The sequence below is a fragment of the Cupressus sempervirens genome, chromosome 2, assembly GCF_028749045.1.
Source record: "Cupressus sempervirens isolate cs-2001-9-10 chromosome 2, ASM2874904v1, whole genome shotgun sequence".
NCBI lineage: Eukaryota > Viridiplantae > Streptophyta > Pinopsida > Cupressales > Cupressaceae > Cupressus > Cupressus sempervirens.
The window spans coordinates 348970679-348985167 of record NC_143119.1 but is presented as its reverse complement, the minus strand read 5'-3'; the positions used below and the strand labels follow the sequence as shown (position 1 = coordinate 348985167).

Below are 14489 nucleotides of genomic sequence, written 5' to 3'. Positions count from 1 at the left end.
GCAGTTTTTAAATTGCTTTTAGACATTTTCAAAATCCACTTTTTCACATCGCCACTTTTTTGCACACCATCATCCTGCACATACCCTTTACAGGAATTTCATCTTCATGAAAGTGTTTTTTTGGAGTACAAAGAAAATATACAGATACCTTTTCATTCTTATAACAATGGTTTTTTGGATTCTATATATATTGAAGAATATGGTAAATTATGTAAATACAGTAATGTAACTGTCAAAGGAGTAAAGAAATGTATGACTTGTTGAGAATGGTTTAATGATTCTGTTTTAGTTCATTCTAAATGCATGAAAGTTTAATTTGAAGATTGATTATTTTGTTATCATACAAGCTCGACATTCTACCATCTTTTGAGAAAGAAATATTATCCTACCCAAATAAAGGATAAACTTTTATCTCATTTTTTGAGTGATGACCTTTATTTTATTAGTTGTGCTTCAAAATGCTCTTCTTAATGAAGAGTTTGTTTCAAAATAGTTCAAGAACTGTCAAAACTACATTGGAAAGTGTAAATTATGTAGTATCTTCATGTATAAAATAGTATGAAGGTGTGTAAAAAGAAAAGCTGAGTGTAGATTGAAATATACACAGTCATATTATTATATATGTGGAGAATACTTGATAATGTTCAAAGAAAAGATCATCTAAATTGTCTACTATATGTGTATTCAATTTGAGAATAAACATTGAAAAATAGAATAGAGAAAGGGTTGTTGCCCTAGCAGTTGTAATTTTTGTTGTAACAAAGATTTGTTACTCAATAAAGAAGGTGGGTTTAAATGAAGTGGTTTTTCCTCCCTATGACGAAACCAAAAGGCTTTTGAGGGTTTTCCACTTGGCACAAAAAATTATTTCTCTTGTTCTATGACTTGTTTATATTATCTTGTCATCTTGAATTATTTTATATTCTTATGTTGATTCAACATTTAATGTTTCGATAATTGAGATGTATAAAATAGAAACTTGAATGAAAAAGCTCTAATCTAATTCAACCCCCCCCTCCTCTCAGAATAACCACCACTTCCAATAGAGATGACATTCATTTCTTAAGATAAAAAAATAATTGTAAGGAAGTGGTCCTTACAATGTCATTACAAACCACCTCACCATTATTTTGTTGCTTTTATGAAACATAATGTCTCTTTTAAACCAAAATTTAGTGTCATAGTTGAAAAAAATTCTAATATAAAAACATCAATTATATGATTACGGTGTCTTACTATCACATTTCAATTAGTTCTCAAATAATAATAATTTTTAATCCCACATTTGGATTATTTAATCTTCACTTTATATATTGTAAGAAAGGGACTACTCTTTCCAAGATCCAACATTGGGTTTTCATATGTTTCATTTATAATTCATTATCCTTCAAACTTTCTCATTTTTTTTTACATTAAATGGATGATGGTTTAGTTTTCAATAGTTACAATATAGAATTACTTTTAAAGGTTTTGTGCTCGAAACACCCATTTGGCAAAACCAGAAGCTTGGAAGATTTTTCATTTTGATGAATATTTTTGTTTTGAACTATAGTTTAGATATCCAACTTTTATGTCAAAATAAATATGTGGGTTAAGCATGCAATTGGAAAATGTATGACTAGTAGTAAAACCAAAATATTTTGTTGATTAAGTGTTTTACACATGTACTTGTAATTCTGAATCTATTTATGTTTAGGCTCCTTTTGATGATAACTTTATATTCTCTTACTATTTTTGTTTAATTATTATCTATAACTTAGTTAATAAGACACATTATTTTGTAGATTGAGACATCATTTCATTGAGTAAATTTTAAATATTTTTGTTTTCAATACAATCATGAAGTTGTACGCATGTAGAGGCCATAAAAGTCATTTATTTATTATTTATTGATTTTTACAGTGATTGCATCTATGTTATTGCACTTATTCAATTCATCTATTATATATTCCACTGGATATTTCCAAGATTTCATCTTGCATATTTATTTTATTTTCTATACTTATTTAGTTCATCTACTATATATTCCACTAGATACTTCGAAGATTTCATCTTTCATGCATATTTATCTCTTTCCAGTGAGTATATATAAATTTCTAAAATTTGGATACATTGTGTACTCTTAATATTGGACTAGATATTTCCAAGGTTACAACTTAAATGGATATTCATATTTTTTCAGTTAAGAACCTATGTAGTTATAAAATTTATTTACATAATGTGCATATTCTTACACAACAACAACTTTCAGCATGTCATACTACCACTGTGCACATTAACAAATTAGAAAAGCTTTGGAAGCAATAATATTCCAGCTATTTGAACATACCTATGAATCAACATTTTTAAAAAAAATCCGTTGCATTTGATTTTCTCTACTTTATTTCAGCCTTGTGGTACATGATCATGCCATTTCTAGACAAAATGCACTAAAGACAAAACAAAGTCAAACTTTTTTTCCCCTAGATTCACAAAAATGTAGTGATTTTTTTCCAATTTTGTTGTTGTTTTTTGCTATAAACTATGCGAAATCATGAAAATCAAATACTTAAATTTTCGAAAAAAATCCATGATGTTTTCAATTTTTCGAAAATTGATCAACTATACAATTTATAAGGAGGATAGCCGCATCCACCATCCACCATGTGACACAGTTATCTTGCATTCAAATAAGCTTTATTAATTTCTCTACAATTATTTAGAACATAGGTGCATCCAATTAATATTAAATATACTTGCCTTCCATTATAGTTTTTTTGCTCCTACATGTTATGTTATCAAAAAAAATTCCACTTGTTCAAAATGATAACAACACTCCTCACAAATTACATATCTCTAAATTAACCCACCACAATCCTTGCACCCCTTGTTTCTTCTGCTCTAATTAGACAAGCTAAGATTAATTTGAGAATCTTCTTTAGTTCTACATACAAAGATTAAAAATACAAGTCATGTTCACTTGAAATAGATGGATTCAGGGTCGCCCTCTTGCTCATTGGGGTACGAATGAACCCATTTCGAAAATTCCGCAAACATTCTTATATTGCTTTCTTCCATTGTCAAATTTTGGTACCACTCAGGTTGAAATTTTGGAAGTCTTGTGGCATAGCTAGCGAACTGTGTATCTTTTTCATCTGAGGAATTCTTATCTATTCAAACCTGGTAAACTTTCACGATCAAAAGTTGCTAATAGTATTTTTTATATAGATTTAAATCTATGAGACATTGTCACACTCTAGTAAATTAACTTTTGACAACATCTCTAATGCTTTGCTCAGAAAAAGATGGTTGACTTGTGAATTGAAGAAGAAGTGAGAGTTGATGGACATCTTCAAATGCAGTTATGGCGCCTTGTCCAGGCCAAACATACTGAGCATGTGCAGCTGAATAAAAAATCAATTTCTTCAACTCTATAACTAACCACAAAAATACATTCACTGATCAATGAAGTTTGTCCATAACTAGCAAGTCACACCCCAAAAAGGGTTAAATGACTCATTCAGGCTTCACATTGCAGGAAACCAACATTATTCGGACTATCATTCATATGGGTGTTATGATTCAAAGAAGAATGAAATAAAAATCAAGAGGAAAATGGAAAATACCATCACCAATGAGGAGGATGTGATCATCTGCATCACTCCATTTATCCAAGGGCAACCTGTCCATGATCTTCCTTTCGGATATTATGTCCTCACTGGTTACATCAATAGCTTCTTGAACACTATTGGACATCCTTCGAGGTCATCCAATTGTTTAAGAGCATGACCTTTACAACCAGGGATACCAATGTTGCCTTGTCCTCCAACCAATGAATTTGCCAAATCCTCTGAGTCATTTTTCGTACGGAGAAACCACATAGTGTAATCCCTTGTAAGTATTGATCAAGTCAGGGATTTAGGCACCCATATGAACCTAAAATAACTTCTAGAAATGCAAGTTTAAACTCACCACTAAAGTAAGTCACGAATCACAATCTAGTACCAAGGAAAACATACCCATTTAGGGCCTCTATATAAGAATCAAGGTCCTCCTTCACAACAACTATATAAGAATTTTGTTGTGGATCGTATTTCCCTAAATTTCCAATCAAAAGATAAATGGGTACCTGTATGGGCTATAATGTTGTGGGACTGCATATTCTCCATTGTTCAGACAACAACTTGACCCTCTTCGATACCCATATAAACTCTACTAAATTAAAATCCCATGATCAAGTAAAAGGGAAAAACACAAAGCAGATCTGATGCAGAACCAGAACTAATTGTAAATGCTTACTTGAGATGTGGATTGTACATCAATGCAATCCAATGCACCAAATTGAGGTTCCTTGGACAATTGAGGTACCTTGGACAATCCCCCACTATCTGTTTTCTCACAGCAAACAATATCCCATCTGCTTAGTCTAGGTTCTTGAGTAACAAAGTACGGTGGAGGTGGAGGTCCTAGCGTAGAGTGGAGGTGGACTCATCGTACTGAAAATTTGTCGTACCTACCTGCATCATTTGCAGTACGATGTTCTCGGTGTATTGAGTGAATGTGACATCATATGAATCACAAAGTCTAATAGTGCAAGGCATCGGCTACGGTGCAACTTATTTGCACCGTGCCGTTTGCATTTCCGTCTGCCTCCCGACTCTGACACTTCCGTTGTCCTCCTGGTTCATCCTTACTACGCGCTGTTTCCAAAATCTGGTGTCAGTTGCTTAATATATATATATTTTTATATGTATGAGTTAAAGTTACAAGTTAGAAGTTTTGATTTAAGCTTTAAAAAATGTATTGTATTTTAATAAATTGTTAATAGATTTAAAATATTCATATAGTATGTTAACAATATTATTATTTTTATAATGAACTATTGTAATATTATTATTAGTAAATATTAAACTATTATTATGATTATTTATTAACTTTTTAATGTGTTTAATTTAAATAGATTTTTAATAATAGTTATTCGTATATTTTATTAATAATATGTATCTAATTTAAATAACTTTTTAAAAAATGATATGATTTATAAATAAATTTTCTAATTAACATTTATATTTCAATTTTATACATTTTTTTTAATAAAATAATAAATATCATATTATTGTCAAATCATATAATGTTATTGTTTATAAAAAAATAATAAAGATAATTTTTATATTTTTATATATGTTAGATTATTATAAGTATTTATATTAGTTCACTATAAAATTTGATGTCAATTGTATATTACATATTTTCCTTACTTAATATATGAATAGAAAAAATTCTTCCCACAATTCACCTTAATAATTTCTAATGACCTTATTATTTATGACTTCTTAAGTTTTAAAAAAACTTATTTTTTAATTAATAATAAATAGTTTTTCTAGTTAACATTTTAGTTTCAATTACATACACTAGGTCTAGTGAAGACTTATCTCTCATTAAATTTTTATCATTAAAATACTTTAAAATGCTAACTATTATATTTTTGGCACATTTTTTGCTTAAATCCAAAGAATTGTTAAATAATTTTTTTTAAAAATTAAAATTTACATCTAATCAATATACTTTATATTTTTAGATTTAATTTTACTAAAAGTAAAAATTATAGAAATAATCATAATAGTTTAACATTTAATTTGTCAATAATAGTCTAACATTTAATTTTTCAATAATTAATAATAAAAATAATAAAAATAATAAATATTAATAAAATATTGTTATATCTATTGTTAACTATTAAAATATAATACTTATTAAAAATAACAAGCTTATTAAGAAATTTTTATTAAATTATGGTCAAAATTTTAAATGTAAGAAATAATTTTTATACTTATCAAATCCTGAACACATATTATTTTTTTTGGATGTCATTATTAGGTCATAAATATATATTTTTTAATTTAAGAAGTTATAAATAATAGGTCATTAGAAATTATTAAGGTTAATTGCAGAGTGATTTGTTTTTTTCTATTTATACATTAAGTAAAAAGAATATAATTGACATCAAATTTTATAGTAAACTAATATAAATACTTATTATAAAAATAAAAATATTTATATGATATTTTAAATTAAATAAAAATAAAAATATTTATATTTATATTATTTATATTATATTTATTATAAATGAATTACAGAGTGTATAAATGAATTACAAAGTGTATAAATGTTTGTTGGATTTGTTGGGTTGAAAAGGCTATGAAAGTTAGGTTGATTGTAAAGGAAATCTGAGCTTGTGAGCCCGTCTAGAAACAGAGTTCATTGTATGTAATTTGTTTAGTATAATACAAAGTTTTTTGGGGATTTTTGGGTGGTGGATTTTTCTCGAAAGGTTTCCCACATAGAATTTTTTGTGTTTATCTTGTGTGAATATTATTTTTTAATGTTCTCATTTTTCTGTACATCTCAATTTTCTAAAATAGATTTACAATATTTTTTATTTGTCCTGTAAATTGACATTTGAAAGACATTTTCCACAAATAACTTTCCTGACATAGATGACCTAAATCCTATCCAATTCATCTCCACATCTAAAATAGGCCTACAATTGCCAACAATAAGTTACCAAATCTTTTTTTTCCCAAAAAAATACAATGAAAGCAGAGCAAAAGACAGAGACGTGGACCTTAGAAGGGCGATACCCTATAAGTTTATTGGAGAACACAAAGTCTTTTATTATCAACTAAACTTGCCAGGGTTTCCTGCACAAATCTCCAGCTAATAGTAATATATTCTTTGGGCGGTACGCTTGTTATTCTGGGCAGATCTTCCTACCCGTCTCTAAAATAAATGTGCTTAATACAATTAGGTGTAAGTGCCTGCCTGGGAGATGATGGAGCTCAAGCCGGGCATAATCCCTTCAAGGGCAGTGACACCATTGGGACCGATACCAATTGTAGTGGCCGTATCAGATTTGAAATATGGGTGACATTCGAAGACATGGGCGTGAATACCTCCGTGTTGAAGGGCAAGGGAAAGAGCCAAACCTCACTATCCCCCACCTGCCATTACAATGTCCAACTCTGCTCCCCTCTCAGACACTTCAATTTCATCGAGTTCCAAAGTGGAGGACATGTTTCACTCCCTGCTTTCAATGCCCACAAAGTGAAATCCGAGCATAAAAGTTGTCTGCCGCCCAAAGAACAAAATAAATTAATTAATTAAAATTTAGTTATTTAAAAAAGTGTGAAAATTAAAATACAAATGAAAATAAAAGCAAATTCATTAAGATTATAAAAACAATTTAAATGTTAAAGATGGCTTTGATAGTGAGTTAGGTACGGCATTCAAAAAAATAGTTATTAAAAAAGTTGATAATTAAAATATAAATGATAGTATAAGTAAATTCATTCATATTATATAAATAATTAGACATGTATTTTTACCATACTTTGAAGTAGGGTTAAAGAAGAATCTTTATGTAAGGGGTTTTAAAATATAGATGGCTAAATTTGTAAATAGTTATTACAATTTTTTTTAGTTGAATTGGAATAAATGATGGGTGTACAATTTAAACACTAAATGTCTATTTTAATTACACAAAAAAATTAGGGGTAAAGCTATAGAGATCATGAAAACTATATTATGCTTAAATTTTTTTATTAAAGTTGAACTATAACACTTCTTTGTGAACCATATGAAAAAGTAATGAAATCCTTTGATGGAGATAACATACAACAATTGCAATAAAGAGAGATACACAAGTACCATGATAGATACTAATAATATAATATAATTTTTAAATGCACAACAAATATATGGGGCATTGCCTTCTTCAAAGTATGCATCACATTACATTTCCATCAAGAAGGTACAAAATTTAGATAACTTCACATATGTGCATGAAAATCATTCACAAATTGTTCCATTTTATTGACATCAAACTCTTAGGCATCACATGTGAGGAAGCTTGTAGCTTTTATTTGTTTAATATCATACTACAACTAAGTGATAGAGAACTTGCAAAATTTTGAATGTCTATTTCATTAAACCCATTCTAATTCACATGTGTTTGAGCTAGTTGATGTTAATGGAACACTAGCTTATAACCTAAACAGGGCAAAAACAAGTGTTAATTGTAGACGATGAATTTGTTGAGATTATAATTCTATCTTAAAATTGTTAAGATGTGGTAGTGAATTGTACTTCTCATCGTGTACCCTTATTTACGATAAGAGTTTTTACACAAGGTATTCTCCTTGTATTTCTAAGGTGCTCTGAACTTGAGTACTTTTGTGAAGACCTACTCATTTTCCTCATATTCTAAGTTATGATTGATTGGGCAATAATGATGGATTAATCATACTTATGCGCATAGGTGGATTATGGATGTGTTATCTTGCCTAGTTTTTTGGTAGGATATTTATCCTTTATATACGTACACTCCTCTCCTCAGGTAATCACCATCTCTCTCTCTCTCTCTCTCTCTCTCTCTCTCTACTAAATTAGTTCCTATAAAACTTGGGTGTCATGCATAGTTTCTGGTTTGAATCAACTAATGTATTTCCTTGATGTCTCAAATCAAACTCAAACATTTGTAGTTAAGGAGAGAGAAAGAAGAGGTTACAAGACAAATGAAAGAATGTTAGCATACCAAACAAGATAAAAGGTTGGATGTAATACCCTTGCATATGGTTTTATTTGAACTTATGTGCAATCTAGGACTTTTTTTTTCACTTTGATATGTGTGCTAGGTTATTTGTAATGCTTTGGTATAATGACTTGGTGAAGATGCTACTAGATGATCTATTTTTATGGTGGATATATTGATATTCTTAATTCATTATAATATTATCCTTATGATCATATTTTGATGATGGTTATGTTTTATGTTTATGATATATATTACTTTGGTCTTGCATGTAGTTGTAATAATGTTATTGAGGATGACTAAGGATATTGACATGTTTTATATACATGCTTATGATGATCTTTACTTAATGTGTTTGTATGAAGAGGGAGAATATCATATTACTCGCTTGCAAGGCTCATACAATGCATTAATTATTTCTCCATTTTGTGTGTTCACTAACATATTATATATGCATTTATGATATTTTGTACATGTGATTACATATGACACATGGCTTCATAGGTATGTGTGTGCCTTCATATGTCTCGATGGTGATAGAAGGGAGGTAACTGAAAGACCCAAATCCAAACCTGACCTAAGTCATCGTCTTATGTAAGGACAATTACCTCGTCTTGTAGGTACCTTATTGAAATTTTCAAAGTGACAACATTTAATCATCCTAGTTTGTTTATGTGAGTTTTGGTATTCTTTGTATTATTGGTAGTGTGAACTATTTTTTTAAAAATATTTATTGGTGTATTTAGAGTATTATATATATTATAGTCTAAAAGCTAAGTTTATATTAAAAGAGTGTTTACTAGGTGTTAATATTAGTTATAATCTAATTATGAAAAAAGTTAAAAGTCGGAAGGAGAAAGAAGGCTCTCAATTCAAATACCATAGAGCCTTCTTTATTGTGTCGTACAACTATTTATGTCCTCCACGTCTCTCGAGGGTGGCATTAAATTTCATAGAGTAAATTTTAAATATTTTTGTTTTCAATACAATCCCGAAGTTGTAAGTATGTAGAGGTCATAAAAGTCATTTATTTATTATTTATTGACATTTACAGTGGTTGCATCTATGTTATTGCATGCTTTATATTTTTTATACTTATTCAATTCATCTATTATATATTCCACTAGATACTTCCAAGATTTTATCTTGCATATGCTTTCTATTTTTTGTACTTATTTAGTTCATCTATTATATATTCCACTAGATACTTCCAAGATTTCATCTTGCATACATATTTATCTCTTTCCAGTGTGTACTCTTAATATTAGACTATGTATTTCCAAGGTTACAACTTAAAAGGATATTCATATTTTTTCAGTATGTGCCTATATGATTATAAAATTCGTTTACATAATGTACATATTCTTACACAACAACTACTTTCATCATGTCATACTACCACCCTACACATTAAAAAATTAAAAAAGCTTTTGAAACAATGCTATTCCAGCTATCTGGAACATACCCACAAATCAATATCTCTGCTCCATTTCAGCCTTGTGGTACATGATCATGCCATCCACCGGGTAACATAGTTATCTTGCATTCAAATAAGCTTTATTGATTTCTTTACACTTATTTAGAACATACATGCATCCAATTAGCATTAAATATATTTGCCTTTGATTATAGTTGTCTGCTCTTGCATTGTTATATTATCAAAATTTTCCACTTGTTCAAACGATAACAACGTTCCTCGCAAATTAATATCTGTAAATGCTTTACTACGACACCATTTGTCCATTCACCGTTGAAAACATTTTGATAATTCATCATACTTAAGCCTACAAGCCCTAGGCATTTCAAATCAGTCAAACAATTAACCACATCAGTGCATTAAATGTAGTAAGTCTTTACAGATTTAAAGGACAAGACAATTTGTTGTTCTATTTCAAGCATTTAAAATAACCGACCACATTAAAATAACCGACCACAGGAACTTGGGCACTTCAGCCCCTTGTTTCATGTGATCTAATTAGACAAGGTAAGATTAATTTGAGAATCTTATTCAGTTCCACATACAAAGATTAAAAATATAAGTCATATTCACTTGAAATAGATGGAGTCAGGGTCGCCCTCTTGCTTGTTGGGGTACGAATGAACCCATTTCGAGTATTCCTCAAACATTCTTATTCTTTCTTCCATTGTCAAATTCTGATACTACTCAGGTTGAAATTTTCGAAGTCTTGTGGCATAGGTTGCGAATTGCTGCATCTTTTTCATCCGAGGAATTCTCATCTCTTCAAATCTGGTAAACTATCACAATCAAAAGTTGCTACTAGTATTTTGTTATATAGATTTAAATCTACGAGACATTGTCACTCTCTAGTAAATTACCTTTTGACAGTATCTCTAATGCTTTCCTCTGTAAAAGATGGCTGACATGCGAGTTGAAGAAGAAGTGAGAGTTGATGGGCATCTTCAAATGCAGTTCTGGCGCCTTGTCCTGGTCCAGCATACTGAGCATGTGCAGCTGAATGAATCCACCATTGCCAACAATTAAACAAACAATCCCTCAACACTATGACTAACCACAAAAAAACATTCACTGGTAAATGAAGTTTGTCTGCAACTAGCAAGTCACCCCAAAAAAGGGGTTAAAAGACTAATTCAGGCTTCACATTGCAGGAGACCAACATTATTCGGACTATTATACGGGTGTTATGATCGAAGAAGAGTGGATTAAAAGTCAAAGAGGAAAACAGTAAATACCATCACCAATGAGGAGGACGTGACCATCTGCATCAGTCCATTTATCCAAGGGCAACCTGTCCATGATCTTCCTTTATGATATAATGCCCTCACTGGTCACATCAATGGCTTCTCTAAGATCGTCCCATCCCTCAAGGCCATCCAATTGTTTAAGAGCGCGAGCTTTACAACCAGCGATACCAATGCTGCCTCGTCCTCCTACCAATGAATTTGCCAAATCCTCTGACTCATCTTTCGTACGGAGAAACCACAGAGTGTAATCCCCTGTAAGTATTGATCAAATCAGGGATTTAGGCACCCATATGAACCTACAGTAACTTCTAGTAATGCAAGTTCAAACTTACCACTAAAGTAAGTGGTGAATCAAAATTCAGTACCAAGGAAATTAGTGTAGTGCCTGCCTGGGAGACGATGGAGCTCAAGCTGGGCATAATCCCTTCAAGGGCAGTGATACCATTGGGGCCGATGCCAATTGCAGTGGCCGTATCAGATTTGAAATATGGGTGACATTCGAAGACATGGGCTTCAATATCTCTGTGTTGAAGGGCAAGGGAAAGAGCCAAACCTGCCAATCCCCCGCCTGCAATTACAATGTCCAAGTCTGGTCCCCTCTCAGACATTTCCATTTCATCGAGTTCCAAAATGGAGGACATGTTTCAGCCCCTGCTTTCAAATGCCCACAAAGTGAAATCCGAGGATAAAAGCCGCCCGCTCCCCACAAAAACAAAAAGAAATTTAATATTTAAAAACTGTGAGAATTAGAATATAAATGGAAATATAAGTAAATTTATTAAGATTATAAAAACAATTTAAATGTTAAAGATAGGTTTGATATTAAGCTAGGAAATGTACCATTTTTAATAAATAAAATCAACTACTCAAATAAACTTATTGAAATTTAGCTATTTAAAAAGGTTGATAATTAGACTATAGATGAGGATATAAGTAAATTCATTCATATCACACTCTAAAGTAGGGTTAAAGTAGGATCTTTATATGAAGAATTTTAAAATATAGATTGCTAAACTTGTAAATAGTTATTATAGTATTTTTTTTTAATTGAATTGGAATAAATGATGTGTATACAATTTAAGCACTAAATGTCTAATTTAATTACACAATAAAACAAGGGTAAAGCTACAAATGTAATGTGAAATATTTTAAATTATAGATCATGAAAATTATATTATGCTTACATTTTTTAAATTAAAGTTGACCAATAACACTTCTTTGTGAACCATATGAAAAAGTAATGAATGTTTTTTATGGAGATAAGATACAACAATTACAAACAAGGGAGATACAATAGTACCATGATAGATATTACTAATATAATATAACTTTGAAATGCACAACAAATATTTGGGGCATTGCCTTCTTCAAAGTATGCATCACATAACATTTCCCTCAAGAAGGTACAAAATTTAGATAACTTCACATATATTGCATGAAAATCATTCACAAATTGTTCCATTTTATTAACATCAAACTCTTGGACATAGCATGTGGGGAAGCTTGTAGCTTTTATTTGTTTAATGATCATACTACAACTAAGTGATAGAGAACTTACAAAATTTGGGATGTCTATTTCATTAAACCCATTCTAATTCACATGTGTTTGAGCTAGTTGATGTTAATGGAACACTAACTTATGACCTAAAAAGGCCAAAAGAAGTTTTAATTGTAGATGAGAAATTTGTTAAGATTATAATTCTTATCTTAAAATTATTAAGAGGTGGTAGTGAATTGTACTTTTCATCTTGTACCCTTATTTACAATAAGATTTTTTACACAAGGTATTCTCCTCTTATTTCTATGGTGCACTGAACTTGAGTAGTTTTGTGAAGACATACTCCTTTTCCTCATATTCTAAGTTATGCTTGATTGGTCAAAAATGGTGGATTAATCATACTTATGTGCATAGGTGGATTATGGATGTATCATCTTGCCTAGTTTGTTGGTAGGATATTTATACTTTATATACTTGCACTCCTCTCCTAAGGCAATCACCATCTCTCTCTCTCTCTCTCTCTCTCTCTCTCTCTCTCTCTCTCTCTCTCTCTCTCTCTCTCTCTCTCTCTCTCTCTCTCTCTCTCTCTCTCTCTCTGTGCTAATGTTCCTATAAAAAATGATTGTCATGCATAGTTTCTAGTTTGAATCAAGTCATGTATTCCTTGATGTCTCAAATCAAACTCAAACATTTATAGTTAAAGAGAGAGAAAGAAGAGATTACAAGACAAATATAAGAATGTTAGCATACCAAACACGATAAAAGGTTGGATGTAATACCCTTCCATATGTTTTTATTTCAACTTATGTACAAGTTGGGACCTTTTTTTTACTTTGATATGTGTGCTAGGTTATTTGTAATGCTTTGGTATAATGACTTGGCGAAGATGTTATTAGATGATATATTTTTATGGTGGATATATTGATATGCTTAATCCATTACTATATTATCCTTATGATCATATTTTGATGATGGTTATGTTTTATGTTTATAATATATATTAATTTGGTCTTACATGTGGTTGTAATAATGTTATTGAGGATGACTAAGGATACTGACCTGTTTAATATACATGATTCTGATGATATTTACATAATGTGTTTGTATGAAGAGGGAGGATATAATATTACTCGCTTGTGAGGCTCATACAATGTATCAATTATATCTCCATTGTTTGTATTCACAAACATATAATATATGCATTTATGTTATTTTTGTACATTTGATTATGACACATGGCTTGATAGGTATGTGTGTGCCTTCATATGTCTCGATGGTGATATAAGAGAGGTAACCAAATGACCCAAATCCAAAACTGACCTAAGACATTGTCCTATGTAAGGACAATTACCTAGTCTTGTATGTACCTTATTGAGATTTTTCAAAGTGACAATATCTAATCATCCTAATTTGTTTATGTGAGTTTTGGTATTCTTTGTATTATTGGTAGTGTGAACTATTATCTTTTTTAAATAATTATTGATGTATTTAGAGTATTAAATTTATTATAGTCTAAAAGCTAAGTTTATATTAAAAGAGTATTTACTAGGTGTTAATATTAATTATAATATAATTATGAAAACAGTTAAAATTCGAAAGGAGAAAGAGGGAGCTACAACTCAGAGACCATATAGCCCTCTTTATTGCATGGTATGACCATTTATGGCCTCTATGTCTCCCAGGCGTGGCATGAACTCC

The 14489-nt window shown here is 30.5% G+C and overlaps 2 pseudogenes; both read right to left on the bottom strand.

Moving 5' to 3' along the window:
* Nucleotides 1–2955: 2955 nt before the first annotated feature.
* On the bottom strand, nucleotides 2956–4667 carry LOC149572571 (uncharacterized; annotated as a pseudogene).
* A 5948-nt stretch (nucleotides 4668–10615) lies between these two features.
* On the bottom strand, nucleotides 10616–11907 carry LOC149572570 (4-hydroxybenzoate decarboxylase-like; annotated as a pseudogene).
* Nucleotides 11908–14489: the final 2582 nt, after the last annotated feature.